General features: G+C 43.2%; 2 pseudogenes across 2 annotated transcripts in view; one reads left to right on the forward strand and one right to left on the reverse strand.

Moving 5' to 3' along the window:
• The window catches only part of LOC309601921 (HAUS augmin-like complex subunit 1), a 303,238-nt pseudogene that overhangs the window by 57,582 nt on the left and 231,726 nt on the right, over positions 1-13,930 (reverse strand). The gene's annotated exons all lie outside the window — the stretch shown is intronic.
• LOC309601685 (ectopic P granules protein 5 homolog) overlaps positions 1,306-13,930 on the forward strand; it is a 49,651-nt pseudogene continuing 37,026 nt past the window's right edge. Inside the window, exons 1-8 of the transcript in view lie at positions 1,306-1,359; positions 4,790-5,623; positions 6,206-6,320; positions 8,145-8,196; positions 8,894-9,088; positions 9,960-10,096; positions 12,030-12,137; positions 13,205-13,275. The product of the transcript in view is annotated as an ectopic P granules protein 5 homolog (transcript). The remainder of the gene's footprint in view (positions 1,360-4,789; positions 5,624-6,205; positions 6,321-8,144; positions 8,197-8,893; positions 9,089-9,959; positions 10,097-12,029; positions 12,138-13,204; positions 13,276-13,930) is intronic.

Raw genomic sequence — 13,930 nt, forward strand, 5'->3', positions numbered from 1 at the left:
CTTCCTCACAGACATCTATAGAGGGGTCTGGCCTCCTCCCAGATGCCTATACAAGTGCCTGGCCTCCCTACAGACCCTGATAACCAGCTGCACAGCTCCTGCCTTCCCTCCCCAGGATGCCCCCCAGGGAGAGAGAGAGACAACAAATGCCTTAATAAGACAACTGCTTTAATAAGACAGAATAAGAAGAGGAATACAGATAGCGAGTAAATCTTACGTCCCTTCAGATGCTGGGCACCCTGCCTTTGGGCAGTCGGATGGAGCTCTCCCTTTTTGGTCCTGCAAGCTAATACATAAATTATCACAAGAAAACAGCTCTATTCATAAAGGAAGTTGACATGAGAACTTTTTGCTGCATTTCCAGATACAGGCAGGGCCAGGCAGGTGGCGTAAGGGCCAGTACCAGGTGGGAGCTGCCTGCAGGCCTCCTGTTACCACAAGCTGGCTGAGCTCATCCTGCAGCCGAGGGGCTTGTGCCACACAGCACAGCCCTGTGCCTGCCAAGGGGATCACTGGCTCCTGAATGTGCAATGGCTTCCTGGTCAGGATCAATGCACCCGCCTTGACCCACGTACAGTTTACCTTGCCCACAGATATTATAAATTACGGATTACATTAATAACATGGACTTCTCAAGCCCTAAGTACAAGGTCCAATAGAGTGGACATTGCCTGTTCAGGATCATTAACTCCTCGACTACGATGTCTTCTGCAAGGTGGGCCTGAGCTCTGCAGGGGCTTGTCTGTCTAGAGACTGGGAGAAGTCACTTCTGCTCCCAGTGGGGCTTGGACTCGGCTCCAGCTGCAGCTCCCTGAGGACAGCTGGGCGCCAGGGCAGGGATCAGAAGGGGCAGTGGTGCTTGGCCCCTCAGGCTGAGCCAGCAGCCCTGCTGTGGCTGGAGGTGCCTCAGGTGCTGTAGGACAGGCTGCCCCGCTCCAACGGCACTTCCAGGTCCTGCCACGGTGCAGGTAAAAGAGACCTCACACTCCCCATCCTCAACAGTAGGGGCTTGGCTTCTCAACCCACATTCTCTCTAGCAGCAGCCTACCCCCCCACAGGTCCGTATAGGGGAGCCTGGCCTCCTCTCAGCCTCCTATGGAGGAGCCTGACCTCCTCATAGGTCCTTATAGGAGAGCCTGGCCTCCTCCCAAGCCCCTACGGAGGCGACGCACCGCGACTCGGTATGTCCCCCCGTCCCTCCCGTACCCGCCGCGCTGCTGATTGGGCGAGAGCTCCCGGGAGGCGGGCCCGCCCCTTCCGCCACCGCCCCAAGCCGCCTGAGCAGCGCCGCAGCGGGTGGAGGTTATGGACGATGTTGTTAGGGCTACTCGCAAGGCCTGTGCCAAGAGCAGACCTAAGGTAGGGGGGCCGGGGCGCGCTTCATGGGGTCGTTCTGCTGTCCCGGTCCCGGGGCCTCGGCCCAGCGGCGGGTCTATCACCCCCGCCTCCCGTTTGTGGCGGCTCCGGGCGGCGGTTGCAGTAGCGAGCTGGGTTTAGCGCAACGGGAAGGTGCGTGTGAGGATGTTGTTACATACTGTGGGGCTTTGGTCAAGGGGTTTGGCTCGTATTTGGGGTTACTCGGGTTTTCTGTTTGTTTTTTAAAGCAACGGAAAGGGTGCCTGCTCTGAGCGGTGTTTATATCCACGTTTGTTCGTCCTCTTCTGCAGAAAGCAGTGAGGTTGGGGGAGTGTTTTTTCTAAAAAGACTTCTGAATGCCTGCGCTTTTCTGAAGCGATGTAAGAAGACTTGGAGTAATTGGCAGCCAGGTGAAGGGTGTGATAAGCCTTGTGCTGTAAAAGGGTGTAAACAAGTTTTTTATTCTTATGGCTTACGGCCTTCTCAAATAGCTCTGCGCAGCGAGGCAGCTGGGGTTGCCTCTGCGGTGAAGCTGTAGAGTAATAGAGCTTATCGGTATTTAGCAGTGTCTTAGTGTAGTGTGGGATGACAATCTTACTACATCTCATATAGATTTGGCTTTGAAATGCTCAAAATATGAGGCCATGTATAGCAGATGACAGAGTTTCTTCTTCATTAGTTGGTGCTACAGTTGTTAAGTATCATGCTTCCTAGGTTTTAATCCTATTGTGAGCGTATTCCTTGTTTATGGTGTTAGTACCAAGAGCTTTCTGAAGGCTTTGCTTTCCTTGCAGCTGTGCTATGCAGAATGTTAGTAGTTTGTGGAAATCATCTGAACTGAAATATCTCGCCTCAGAGTTGAGTCAAAATGGAAATGTTTCCCTTAATTGCTTAACCTCTATGTGTTGTAAACTGCCCCACGTAGAGCAAAGGCATTGGAGTCATGGCTGTCAAAGCCCTCAGAAAATAAATTAATGGATTAATTGACCACTGTTTTGTAAAACAAGGGTTAGATCCAAGTATCAACTGTGGCTGTGATTCCTGAACTCAAGGCAAGTAAAGATTGGAGGGAAAAGCAATCCCAGAAGAGTGTGTCATTGTTTTTGTTTCAATTCAGCCCCATAGCATGAGCAAGGCAGTTAACTCTAAAGATTGCTGCTTAAGAGAATTAGTTCCATGCGGGAAGGCAGTGAGTCACAGATGACGCTGGTAGTTCATTAATCGCTTGTACGGTGACTCCAGTGGCCGCTGTCATTGGTCGTCCCTTCCAGGTGCAATTCACTGTGAAACAATTCACTGGTGATGTCACATGTGAGAATCCAGAATCCTCCAGTGTTACACATGACCCATTCCTGATATTTTTGTTGCTATTATTATGCTCAGCTCTGTTAATACGCAGGGGTGTTTGAGGATGCAGTTTGGGGCCTAGTCACATTAAGGACTTTGCCATTCCCATGCCTCAGAAAAAGCCATAATCCTTTGAAAAGCTGAAATTCTCATGAGCTGAGAGAAAGGCTGGCTCAGCTGTGGAGCTGCCAAGTAGTGGAATGGAGCCCAGGGCTTTCTGAAAATAGTAGTCCCAAAGTTAAGCTTGTCGAGCGCCAGTAACACCAGACTGATTCAAACACAGTGAGGTGGCAAAAACAGTGAACCTGGAACTGGTGAAGATGAAGCTGTATGTCTGTGTGCATCTCAGTGGGTAGCACTCAGGTACTCCAGAGATGTTTCCTGAAAAATAGTAGGTGTCCTTAGAGCTTGAGGTGTTGTTCACTGACATGCTAGGAGAGGAGAATGGTTAGGTATGGGACAAGGCTAACGAGCAAGTGTTGTCTTTGACTTAAAGGCTAAACCCTCAGAAGAGAGAACAGCAGGTTTTGCTTTCATGTTGGTTCAGGACCTGATTTCTCTCATCCTTTCTCAGATGAAATACCTGTTAACGATTATGGCATTTTTTGCCTTGGAAATTGAGAACTGAAAGGCACTTCATAAATTTTAAATGAAACTATTTTATCTAACAGTAGTGTTTGGGAGAAATACAGGATGCTACTCAAAGATAAAGGGCGTTCCTTCTATATGAGGACTGCAAGAGGGAACTTTGAGATTGTAAAGGGGAAAGGACCAGGATGTGGTTGTAAAGTATGCAGATCAGTACGCTGTCAAAAATATGATCTAGTGAGATAGTATACTGTGGAAATTACTGACTTTGAGTTAATTGTCAGGAGATGTTTATTATAACTACAAGTCTGACTTTAAAGAATTGTGCTGATCTATTTTTAACCTCTCACCTGTAGCTTTAGCTAGCCTTGGAGTATATCAGAAGTGTTTACAGCTTTTAATATACTGGAAAATGCAGTCTGAAAGCAAAGCCAGCGTATTGCCATTTTGTAAAGGAGCTGTGAGCATATGCTTGATGTAAAATTAGGCTTGAGATCGAGGTTAGCTAGGGCCTTGATTTGAGCTGTTTTCATATATGCTCTCTCGTAAGGCAAAGTCATGTCAGATGTTTAGTGAAAGTATATGTGATAATGTCAGCAGGTTTCCAAAACTATCATCTTTTCCCCAATCATGGAGGAGCATTGAGAGCTTTTCCTATTTCAGCTGTGTTCTTTGTTATATTATCTGGGTCATCCAAAACTGGAGTGCTATAACCTAATTCTTCTCAGTTTCACTTCTGATAAAGTGGTAGGTATATGCCATTTTTTTGTTTTACAAATTGACAAAATCTTTGTTGATTTTCTGCGCAACATTATTTCCCATGCTGTGCTTTAGGAAGGAGGCTAATCTACACCTTAGGCTAGGTTTATGGGAACTATTTACCCCCCAACTGATCTTGATTTAAAAGTGGGCAATCAGTTTACAATTTTAATGTCACTGCTAAGTTTTTCTACATCTCTAGTGTGTAATACCTATTAAAAATAGGTATTTCAGTAATTGTACAGATGTTGTGATGGTTTTAGAATGTAATTAGGGGATGCATTCCAGAATTTCTTTGTTCTGAAAGTACTTCTTTGAAAATAATTTTCCATTCATTAAAATATTTCTGTAAACCTGACAAATCAGAGCAACTTTTTTTTGTAATATGGTGAAACCTAGTGACTCTTTTTAGAGGTCAGGGTCCTGTTACTTTGATTATTTTATATGTTAATGAAACATTCTGTCCTATTATATTTATAGCTTTTTATGTGGAAATGCTGAAGCATTGTTCAAGAACTGACCAAGAAAATGTCACTGATAGACAGTCTTCAAAGGGCAGCTAAAGAACAAGGAACTGTTTGGTACGTTTGTTTTTACCTTTAATATTATGAAAATTAATGTGTTAGGAGGGGCTTTTGGAGTAGTGATGTTGACAAATACTAGTTTTGCTGATGATGGGATTTGGGATGTGAGGGGAAGAGATTCACTTGGTAGTGATGCTCTTAATATTTTTTTCTAGGAAAAAAAAGAAAAAAAGTAGTGAGGAGTCCCAGATACAAGAGTCTGATGATGTCTTTCTCCCTCCTGTGGCAGAAGTGTCTTCTCAAGCCAGTAAAGTGCAAATGGAACATCCTGGAGAATTTACAGAAATTTGGCTCAGTGATGAAGCAGAGGATGGAAAAACTATAAATGATGTGTGTGACATCCCCCAGAGTAATTTGCCTTCAGCAAATGAAAGGTCTTTGGTAGTGATTCTAGAGCCTCCCACAAATGCAGAAGAGTTCAAAGCCGATCCTTCCCATGAGGAATGTGGGGGGGATGTTGAGAAGAGTGGAAAAGGCAAGTCGGACAAACCTCACAGCCCTGTGGAGGCGGTTGCTAGCGGATCAGGAAACTCTGATTTAATGAGTAGTACCTTTCCAGTGCTGCTGGCTCCCAGACAGCAGTGGGCTTTGTACAGGACAAAGAAACTGAAAAGGTACAAGATGTCGAAGATCCTCTTGTCCGTTCTTCAGAGAAGCTTCCTCTTAGTATCTCACAGCTCTCTGAGAAATCCAAAACATGTATTCAGTGTTTGGGATTGAAATCAGTTTATCCAGACTTGTCAGCTGAATTGTTCTATGAGAGACCAACCCCTGTTGGGGGTTGTTGTTGTTGTTAAACCCCTGTTTCACAATGAAAGGCTGTATCCAGAGCTCCCAACCAAACCAGAACTGGTGCCATTTACCAGAGAACAGCTGAAAATTTTTGAGCCATGTTCATGGTTGGAGAATGTTGACTCCTATGCAGAGGAATTTGAAAGTGTTGCTCATCAGGACAGGCATGAATTTTATGAACTTCTACTGAACTACACGTGTGTCCTGGTTTCAGCTGGGATAGAGTTAATTTTCTTCTTAGTAGCTGGGAGAGTGCTGTGTTTTGGATTTAGGATGAGAATAATGTTGATAACACACTGATGTTTTGGTTCTTGCTGAGCAGCGTTTACACTAGTCAAGGACTTTTTAGCTTCTTGTGCTCTGCCAGGTGCATAAGAAGCTGGGAGGGGGCACAGCCAGGACAGCTGACCCAGACTGGCCAAAGGGCTATTCCATACCATATGACATCATGCTCAGTATATAAGCTGGGGGAAGAAGAAGGAAGGGGGGGACATTGGGCGTGATGGCGTTTGTCTTCCCAAGTCACCGTTACACATGATGGAGTCCTGCTTTCCTGGGGATGGCTGAACACCTGCCTGCAGCTGGGAAGTAGTGAATGAATTCCTTGCTTTGCTTTGCTTGTGCGTGCAGCTTTTGCTTTACCTATTAAACTGTCTTCATCTCAACCCATGAGTTTTCTCACTTTCACTCTTCCGATTCTCTCCCCCATCCCACCAGGGGGGGAGTGAGTGAGTGGCTGTGTGGTGCTTAGTTGCTGGCTGGGGTTAAACCACGACAACGTGCTGCAGGAAGCAGCTGTTGCTGGCTGAGGCAGAGCTGCAGGCTATGATGACAGACTGCCAAAATATTAAGAGGAGATTATGGACTTTTAAAGAAGAACAGAAAACTGTGCAGGTGCTGTTGCTGAAGTTACTTTTGAACCCAAACTATTTGGACATGATTCCAGACATTAATTTTAATTGCTGTCAAGTTTAGCATATTTAAGCTGTTTTATTCTAAAAGAGATGATTGCCTTTGCTTTTCTGTCTCTCCACTGATTCCCGGTACTTCAAAGTATCATCCTGTTGAGATTTAAGACAGTTTGATGTTTGTTTTTTAAACTCTGATGAGTGTAGGGTAGGGGGATCTCTGTTAGTGATCTCTTCTGGAGTCAGACTCATGTTTGTAGTCAGTCAGAATGAGCCTGTGTACAGCCACTTCTGCCTGTAGTGTTAGGTGAAGTTTGTGCCGCAGTAGATGCAGGGGATATGTGGTGGAGTAGGACTTCAGCATGACTGTAGCGGTGATGTCCTATCTGGCCTGCTGCCTATAGTGACAGTTTTCATTGACATCATTCCTGACTGTCCTGCTGTCAGAAGCGGCAGCTGCAGAGGAGCTTTGAGTCATGCTCGTGGGTGACCCTGTTGCTCAAAGCATAGGGAGTGTGAAGTCCATCCACTTTCAGTAACTGTTGCTTCATAAGTGGTGCTGTGGTTTTAGCTACTTCCAGGCTGATCATAGTACTCTGTAGCATTTCTGTCTGCAAACCAGAGGAGTCTGGGGAGCTCTTTGGTGCATGCATCAGAAAAATTTTCCTCTAAACTCATTCTGTGTAACTTGTTTTTGGAGTTGGATGTTACAGTGGGAGTGAACGAAATTGTTCTGGTGCTCTGATGCTGTTTGTAGCCAACACATTGTCAAAATTGTCCAAGGGTGCTAAGTACCTATGTATGTGGTGGCTTTTACCATTGTTTCTGAGAGTGCAGTGCCTCTCCTGTGCAGTTCTTCAGAGTTGAGACGTGACATCCACTGAACAGATTTGAATCTTTTGCTTTTTACTAGGGAATAACAAACTGTATCACTGAACCTCGCTGGACTCTCAGGTTTTGTGTTGATCACTTTCTACACTGAAAGCAATTTTGGCCTCACTCTTGCATCCCCACTGGTCATCATACAGTTGGCTAAGCTTGCTGCTTGCTTTATTCCATCCCAATTCACTATATATTTATTGTATGTCCAGAGTAATTGTTGTCTTTATACTAATTTAAAATTCTTATTCTACTAACTTAGGAAACACAGGGATACTTTTGAGCTAACCTTCTAAAGTACTGATTCTGAAGCATGTTTCCTGGTTGCATAAAAGAATAATAGGAATGTCATGTATTGTGGTTTTCTTGTGCTGAAGAATTAGAGATGGAGTAGAGGAAGACTAGTCTCAGCTTTTAATTCCAGTTTGGGAAAAAGTTAGAGTACAGTTCATCTCTGAAAATTTGAAATGTATAATGGGGAATTGCTATAAATATTCAGTTCTGGGAGCTTAGAAAAATATTTATCTTGTTTCAGTAGATATTTTAGCTTTAAAATAGGAGATCCAAATATTTATGGAAATCTATAAACTGGTAAGCAGGTGTGCTCACTGGGAGTAGAGAGACCTGGTTTTGTTCACATCTGTCAGTGATGCAGACAAGTCACTTCATATCTATTTCTAAATCTGAGTTATTGAGGGTTTATAGAGTAATTTTTTCAGAAGTCAGGGATATGCATCGTCAGTAATCAGCACCTCTAAAAAGTATGTAGGATGTTCTGACATGTTTGTCTTGTCCACCTGTGAAGTGGCCCCTTTTATGAAAGCTTTGAAATCTATTGAGGGGAGGGTTATGTCAAAGTTAATTTCTGTAAATACGCTTGACCCAACAAAATGACAAAGCCACTTAAATAAAATAATTGCTTTCTTTTTAGGGTGTCTGTGCAGATCAGTGCAAAGTGACAGGTCACCATTGCTAATGAAAGGGTTAAAGCCAAGATAGACAAAGCCACTGCCTCAATATGCCTCCTGAAAGAATTAAAGCCTAGGGGCAAGGTGAATATTTTAAATATCTTAGTCACTTAACTAAACAAAAGAAAGGCCTTTGTGAGTTAGGGAGTAGTTAGAATGGTTGTAAGGTAAGGGGGCTCCAGGATAATCCCATCTCAGACAACTGGGCCTTGGGAGAACAAATACATGGAAGATAGGTCACAAAAGAATGACCACAGCATTGAAGGACACCATTTACGTGATCCTAGGACTGAGTTTGCGCAGAAGCAAAGGTCAAACAGCGAACACAGTGAAGAAGACTACGAGCCTTCATCTGAAGACCCCCAAAGACCACCTGAAGACCACCACGGGAGACGACTGCGCATGCAGATCAGACATTTACATATGTTAATAAGTTCCAGGAAATCTCATGTTTATGTAAATGATTTCTCGGAAATCCTGTGAATATGTAGGACTTTATAGTATATAATCTCCGAAAGTCTACCAGATCGGTGGAGCACTTATGGTGGAGAATCCCCAGTGCTGCCCAGCGCTGCAATAAAGAATACCTGCTTAATAGTAACTTCGTTGCTCTTGAGTTTCATTTCAGGGACTCTCTGAATACTCCGTTTCTCCCTTGGGGGGGATTCAGACTGTGAGGAGAAGCATCCGTGAATTTTTGTATCACTACTAGACAGTGGAGCTGAATGAAAGTGTGTTGAGGGAACTGAAAAAGCTGTTTGAAGCCAAAGCAGAGCATGTGCATCAGACACTGGTGCTGCACTCATACGCATGGTGTTGTCCCAGTTGCAGGTGGAGTCATATGTCTACAGGTTGTTCGGCAGCTTGTCCCTGCTGAGATCAATGGCTCTTCAGCAGCAAGAACAAGGTGTGTTGCTGGTCTAGACTGCTCCCCATGCTGTTTAGGGTGCCCAGCACCTTGTTCACCTGCAGTTTTGGAGTCTTGTGGTGGAATTTTTTATTGGAGTGTTTCTCCTCTCATACTAAAACCTGCTGATCTTATGTAGGGATCAGTGAAACTTTTTTCTCACAGGAAAAACTCCAATTCTCTTAACTTATTCACTTTAAGAGTGGAAGTTGAATGCAGGAGTACCTTCTGTCTAAGCTGCATACTACCACTGATTGCTGTAGAGGAATACTGGGTGGGATGGACACCCAGACTCCAATCTTCTGTTGTCAAAAGCAACGTATAATACAGTCCCTTTTCCAAATTGATTATGCACAATTCTAAAACCAGCTGGATATTTTTCCTGCTTTACTTCCTCTTGGAAGGCCATTTGAAATCTCGCAGCTCTAATACTTAGAAATCTTTTTGGTTTTCATCCTAGGTGTATTACTTATTTGGGTTTGTGCCAATATAATCTTTTAGCTAAAGTATTCCTCCCCTTCCTGCCCTGGATATTTATCCTTCCTAGTTCTCCTCCCTTTGCGCCCCACCTCCCAGATAGCTTATACGCATAGTAAATGGTGGTTCTTACAAAGTTTATGTTGAGGGAAGGCCTTTTATTAGAGTAACCACAGTATATTCTTCTTGTAATTAGTATCCAGTGCTTAATTGTAAGATTAAATAAAGTAAATAAGTGTTCTTCTCTGTCAGATGTAGCAAGCAGCTGTGTTGAAATATCTTGGTATCTGTAGATACAGAGAGCAAGTTTTCTATATAGCTGCAAAACCACTACTTATGCTACTACTCTGAGAGCTGCTCATCAAAGCTCCTTAATTCTGTTTTTAATTTACAGTTTCAAAGCAGTCAGAAAATCTTTCTTCAGACTTGGGCCACTTGAAGGAGTGTATCAGCATCCTTTTCAGTTTCACTCACAGAGTTATCGAAGATCCTCAGTTTCAGAGTGACATTCTCATGTGGCTGCAGAGACTGGTGAGGGAGTAAGCATGGATGTAGCTGTTTGATCCAACACATGGGATGAATTCAGGAGTAATTTCTGAAAGTGTTTGTTTCTCTCACTGTCCCACATGCAATGATTTTTTGGGGGTTTGTTCTACTTGAGGAACAGAATCTGTTAGTGAATCTTTAGAATTAATTCCCTTGTCTGATGAAGTCAATGGACGTCAGCAGCATTAATGAGGACTGGCACCTGAGCAGCCAACACTGCTCAAAGTGGACTTAATACTCAATATTCATTATGCTTTTACATATTTGGAAAGTAAAACTATTCAGACTTGTCATTTTTGAGAAACTTCTATTCTTGCTGATTTCTAAATAAATTAGTTTTTTATGCAATTGTAAAGTAATTAATTTTTCTACACCAAAAAAATGGTTTGTGGCTGTAGAGAACTGCTAGTGTAAAACAACAAGATGTCTCAAACAGCCTGGGTGCTAAAACCACAATGCAGAGCGATGGTCGCTAGGACCCAGGACCGGACAGTACCTGGAGTGAGGGTGAGGGAGGGAGCCCTGTGGAGACAGGGCGGCCTTGCCTCGGCCCCATTCCCCATGGTCTGTGAAGCGTCTTATTCCCCCCCACACCTACTGCCTGGGGGACAGTCCTGGTATTGCTCCTCTTGGTTTGACTGGGCCAAAGTCAATGTAATCTTCCAATTAGCAAAAAATCTAGCTAATTAGATTAGCTAAATTAGAATTAGCTAAATTAGATTTAGCTAATCTTCCAATTAGCATTCCAATGTAATGTCAATGTAATCTTCCAATTAGCAAAACTACTAACCACTTGTGCCTTGGGAAAGGAATTTGGGAGGGAGCTAAAAGATAACAAACTGTGGAAAACTAACAGCTCTAACCTTGAAGAAGAGCTAACAAGCCGACAAAAGTGAACATCTTGGCACCAAAGACTGGACAGTGGCCAGAGCTGATAGAACTGCAGAAAGTAGGTGAAAGGTAAATGTGGCGAGGGGAGATCACGACCACCGACTCAAGTCAGGACCGAAAAGACTTGCCCCCCCCCCCCCCACCCGAAAGGAGCATGCGTGCTAATTTACACAGCAAGCGAGGCTAATTTAAATACAGTAAACCAATAATGTACGAAATGTTAATCACTAACCAATAAGTGTAAATTTAGGCGGGTTTATACTAATCATGTCGCCTGATAAATGTGCTATAGTTTGTAGTTTGGGGGGGTGTGTGTGTGTGTGTGCTTGCGTGTGTGCCGGTACTCGTGTTTGTGTTCGTGTGTGCGTGATTTGTGGAATTATTATCACCGAGCACCCTGCGCAGAATCAACATCTCTATAAGAACCTTCACTTCTCACTCTTCTCCTTTTTTCCTCACCGAATACCCTTGTTGGCAGGACCAACGCTGGATCCAGGACTGGTGATTCTCTTTTCCTTCTCTCTCTCTCTCTCTCTCTTTCACTTTTCCTAAGGTAATTAAGTTGTTAAAGTTGTGAAATTTTAGTCAAGTACTGCATGGCCTACCTTGACTTTCCGTAAAGCCGCATAGCTGGGGTGGATATAACCGTGAGAGGGTTGGCGGGTATCGAATATTTGTACTCAATATTTGTCTCTATAGAAGCTTTCTATTAAAGCTGGTGTTTGTGTACGGACCTTGAGCGTTGGCCCACCTTAATCCACACCGAGAGGATTTGCGAATCTTTGTCACTCCTCCCCCCTCCTCCCCAGGTGGGATGTGACAGTGGCTCATAAGCCAAGCAAGCAGACTTTTAAATATTGTTCTCGTGTAACTTGCTCTAAAAATTGAGGTTTGTTAGAAAGCATGGGAGGAGAAATGAAAAAAAAAAAAAAAAAAACAACAAAAAAAACCTATTACTCTAGTTAGCAAGACTATAAAGGAATAAACCTTGAAATTGTTTACAACATTCCAGTATACTTCCCTTTAGGTGTCAGTGTTGCAAAGAATTGGCTGTCCAGGTGACCATCTCTTCCTCTTCAACCACATCCTTCGGTGTCCAGCTGGGATCAGTGAATGGGCTGTTCGGTTCATTTAGGTGTGAATGTTTAATACTTTATTGCCAGAAAGTTGGAGTGGGAATGCAGTGGGTAGGAGAGTGTCTTGTGCCTAGTCAGTCCCTCAGTGTGTTTCCAGGTGTATGGAATCATGGTAACAGTGAGGGTTTTGTCAAGGGATGTATTCACCCATGTTAGTCCAACCATGAGCAGGTTAACAAGGAAACGTACTTCTCATTCTTGGCTAGAGAGACTCCATGAAAGGGAGTCAAGGACTTGCAGCACGCCTCAGAAGGCCTCATGCAGCAGCAGGTTTTGGGAGAGCTCTCCAAGAAAAGGAAAGAATATTTAGACTTGAAGCAGCAGCTGTATATGAGACAAGTGAGATTGGAGGCAGCTCTGTGATGTATAAGGAATGAGGAAGAACAGACTTTTACATCCTGCATGTTGAAATGGGACTGGTTTCCCTGGAAAGTTTATTAGTTAGGTAATTGCAAGGGCAAGGGTTCACTTTGTATAGATGAGAGGGAGTGAAGATATCCAAAGGCACCAGGGTGTTCTTGCAAAGAACATTTTTGTTCCTCCAAGAGGGGAAGATGTTGGAAATCTAGCCATAGGAAAAGGATTGCAATTACGCTAACAGGGGAAAGGCAAGCAATGAAATAAAAGGATAGAATAGAATCATAGAATCATTTAGGTTGGTAAAGACCCTTAAGATCATCAAGTCTAACTGTTAACCTAACGTGGTAGGATCCGAACTTCCCTGTGCTCAACATCCCAATTCCCCCTGGTGCTCAGAAGTACACATGAAACAAAGAGAGAAGTTGTCTTTTTGTGGAGCTTTTGATGTTGTGGTGTTGTTTTTTTTTCTTTTTTTTTTTTTCTTCCCCTCCTTTAATTTCTAGTAGTACTTCTTTTGGACAACTCTCAATATTTTGCCATAGTAATACTTTCTCCAAGATGTGGGTACTGTCTTTTATGGATATTTTAGTCTGAACAAAAAGCTAGTGAAAAATGTGAAACTCAGAATTTGAATTTCTCTGATAAAACTAATTTGCCCTTTGTTTTACTTATTTAGATTTAGTTAGATTTTTCCATTTAATTTCAGATCAAAGTCTTGGATAACCCATCAGGTGTCTTTCATTTCATGCAATCTCTTGCCTTGCTTATGTCAAGTAAGTATGAATATGATTTTATAAATATGTTCTGACTATTTAAGAGTAGAAAACATGACACAAGATCTACTTGTAAAACCCTGAAGGTTCATTGTAGGCAAAGTCATAAAAGCAGGCACAAATAAGAGATTGACAGTTTAATTCAAACTCTTTTTACTCATTCATCTTCAAATACAGCCTTGGCAGTTTTGTCCCAAAAACTTGGGTCCGTTACCCAGTGTGCGTCGCCCAATTCACACACAGAGTTGAGGTATTTTCCTTTGTTACGTAAATGCGCAAATACAGGTGCATGGTACAAACCAGCACACTGTTGATGTAAACTAACAGTTATTTATACAATCGTCTAATACATATTCATTGTCCTTTATTAAGTGATTGGTTAAAATTCTTCGCCTGCCATGTAAATTACTATGCATGCTCACTATGATTCTCGAGATCTTTACTTCCTTAATCTTTTGGGTCGGTGGGTTTCTTGAGTGGGTGGTCCTTGAGTCGGTGGTCGTGATCTCCCCCTGTTGGAATTACCTTTCCCCTGACTTCACTTAACTTTGGCAACACTAAGCAGTCCTTTACGGACTGTTAGCGAAGCACACTATCGTTCACTTTGGGGTTTTTGTTCCGAGACATATATCCTGTTTCATGATGCCATAGTATTGTTA

Source organism: Platalea leucorodia (genome assembly GCF_965183815.1).
Source record: "Platalea leucorodia genome assembly, chromosome: W".
Classification (NCBI taxonomy): domain Eukaryota; kingdom Metazoa; phylum Chordata; class Aves; order Pelecaniformes; family Threskiornithidae; genus Platalea; species Platalea leucorodia.